Here is a 3,553-nt window from a genome sequence, read left to right as displayed (position 1 = left end):
ATAAGCCAGAAAGAGAAATAAAAATACCATATGATACCACTCTTATGTGGAACCTAAAAACAAACAAATAAACAAAACACTATGAACTCATCTACAAAACAGAAATAGACTCACAGACTTAGTAAACAATCTTATGGTTATTGGGGAAAGGGGTGGGAAGGGATAAATTTGGGAGTTTGAGATTTACAAATGTCAGCCATTACATATAAACATAGATTTTTTTAAAGTTTATTTTATATAGCATAGGAAACTGTGTTCAATATCTTGTAATAACCTTTGATGAAAAAAATATGAAAATGAATATATGTATGTATATGCATGACTGGAACATTGTGCTGTATGTCAGAAATTGATACATTGTAATTGACTGTACTGCAATAAAAGAAGACAGCATACTTCCCCAGTTTACCTGAATGTCTGAACTTTTTCTAAGTTGCCATTGCTCTTTACAACTTTATTAGTCCCTCTGTGTTAAGTAGGTAGTTTCTCTACTATCAAGAATTCCTTTGTCGACTTGTAGATTTCTAGTATGAACCCAAAGAAATAGGATATAGGTCATGACAGTTACAAAAGGAAAAAAGATGCTACAGTGATTCACATGGAAGGCTTGAAAATAATGGAGCAGTTGGAGTTTTTTATGTATCCCACAATTCTTTGAAAAGGGTATTTAGAAGAGGTCAACAGAGTTGATGGGAGATGCAGGGTTGTTGGAGCTAGATTATTCCACCTAAGGATGCCTGCGCAGTCTGAAAGTCCCCACCCATTTAAGTCTTCCCCTATTCTAAATTCTCTAATGGCCTTGCATTATGGTTTGAATGTCCTTTTTTATTCCTGTTACATATGATCTGGTTCCTCTTTACCTCTCTGCTCCATCTCAAACCACTCGTTTCTTGTAATATATTCCAACCATGCTGGCTGTTCCTTAAATACTGTTCCTTAACTGAGCCAACTCAGTTGCTGTTCCTTTTTCCTAAAAGGCTCTTCTGGTTCTTCATATGATTGGCTTTCTATGAGTTTTTAAGTCTAATCTTAAATGCCATCTCTCAGAGAAGACGTCTGTGACAACACTCCTAAAGTACATCTCATTCAGGTTCTCTACCAATATCAAAACAGCAAGAAATTGACAGAATGTTGTAAACTGACTATACTTCAATAATAATTAAAAAAAACACTGTTGGTTTTCCTTCATAGCACTTTACTGTAGAAAATAATATCCGGTACTTAAATGTTTATTTGTATAAACAATTCTATAGGAGACAGAGAGAAAGGACCTGAGGACAAGGACCTGGGCTGTCTTATTGACTGTTGTCTCTCCAGTGCTGGGACAGTGCATGGTACGTGGTGCACACTCAACAGATATTTTAGAATAAGTAAACAATTATGGCATGTGACTACTTTTTAAAAATAACCGTGGTAGGCAGTAAAATAATCAATGGACATTGTTGGTAAGCACTCACACAGTCACAGACTGACAGCTCCCCCTGGACTCATTTCCCGTAGAGCCGTCCATCTGGTCTCCTCAGAGCAGGCTGCTAGGTTTCACTCCTTGGGCTCTAGAGAGTTAGTCAGCACTCCGTTGATGCACACAGTCCATCTGAGAAAAGCTCTCTGACACTTTCATATTAAACAGCTTGGTGTTTTATCTACTAATGGTGGTAATTTATTTTAATTTAATTCCTTTAAATAGTTGAAATATTCTCATAATTTCTGCTTATGAACCTAACCTTTCACTCCCTTACTGCACACCAAATTTCCCTAAACTTAGAGTAAACCTAAGCTTAATGTATGGGAAAAGAGGAAAGGAAGAACTGAAAAGCTACTCACTTTTACCACAAACTGACCGTATTAAGGCAGGATCACAGGCTTGAGTCCAGAGATTAACTCTAATTTATTTCTGTTATATATTTATGAAAAACATTTCTTGAAACATACTAACATATTCAGAGAAAGGTGGTTTTCTGGGAAAAATAATATTGGCCTGTGACAAAGAAATGAATATTTTCAGAATGTAAACCTGTAAACTGAGAGGCTTGCCTTGCTAGGACAGTGTGCACCTGGAGGCTTTGCCATGTATTTCTAATAGAGTTTTAATTTCAGACAGATTTCTCCGTTAAATCTTCATGTGTGGAGGATAATGGGGATGGCCATAAGTGAATCTCTTCGCATACCCACCCCAAAACATAAGAGCAACAAGGAAGGCAAATAAAATGACACGTGATCCAAATCCTTAACATTCTTTAAAGACAGAGAATACTAGTAAATTCAAATTATTTGTAATTACAGGAATAAGCACCGAATTCCAACAGAGTTCTCACTGCTGCTCCGTGCCTGTGGGTGTGGAGAGTAAGAGATTCCTTGAGAAGGGGAGCAGAGCACACACATGAAATACAGAAAAACATCCCTAGGAAAAAAATTCAATACCAAATGCCCAGATACTGATCTGAGACCTGGAAAGAACCAACCAAGGAGAAGTTACTTGAAATTGAAAAGAAATGGAGGTAGCAACCTCAAACAAGAACTGCTTCTGGGGAAAAAAGGTAAATAGAGAAGACAGGTGCCTCCTGGGGAGACGGTGATAAAGGGAAAAAGATGGGGAAGGAGATGGGAAGTAACAATATTGTGGAAATAAAAGAGACTACTTGTCACCCTCTATCATCACCAAAAGAAACAAGAGTATCCATGAACTAACCTATATTTTGACAAACTGAAAGAGGTAACTCTCCAACTAGGAATCTTGTCCATTAGATACTCAAGAATAGAAAAAATTCAGGCATATTTCAAACAAAGCTATTAAAAGAAGAAAACAGAAAAGGTGAATCAAAATTTCAGTTGAGATCATTTCTCTTCAAAAAAAAAAAAAAAGAGAGAAAAACACAAAGCAGGAGAAAAATGCAACAGAACACTACTTGAATCTGAATTTGAAATCCTCAAACAAGAATTTGATGTTTTTTTTTTAAAGTCAAGAACCAAGCATCATATGATATCACTCATATGTGGAATCTAAAAAAGGAAAAGAGAAGACACTAATGAACTCATCTACAAAACAGAAGCAGACTCAAAGACATAGTAAATGAACTTATGGTCACCCTGGGGAAAGGGAGTAGGAAGGGATAAATTGGGGGGTCGAGATTTGCAAATATTAACTACTATATATAAATAGATAAACACAGTAACGTTTATTGTGCCTAAGTAAATAGGACACCTCCACTTACAAGAAGGAGCAGCACAAATTTGTATTCTATCAAGCCTTAGGCATCAGCCTCAACAAAAGCGAAAAGGAGGGCAATTCTAGCTGCTTCTAAATTTCCCTTACATTCCAGGAGCTGTGCCAAGTGAAATTTTGCAGCTGAAATTGAAAAAGGAAGGAAGGAAAGAAGAGAGAGAGGGGAAAAAGAGAAAGAAAGAAAGAAAAGAAAGGAAGGAAGGAAGGAAGGAAGGAAGGAAGGAAGGAAGGAAGAAAGAAAGAAAGAAAGAAAGAAAGGGAAAGAGAGAGAAAGAAAGGAAACTTTGTACACTCAATCTAGTAAGTAAACACACGCTCACAAACTACTCT

The sequence above is a fragment of the Camelus dromedarius genome, chromosome 11 (genome assembly GCF_036321535.1).
Source record: "Camelus dromedarius isolate mCamDro1 chromosome 11, mCamDro1.pat, whole genome shotgun sequence".
NCBI lineage: Eukaryota > Metazoa > Chordata > Mammalia > Artiodactyla > Camelidae > Camelus > Camelus dromedarius.
This window is presented reverse-complemented; position numbering follows the sequence as displayed.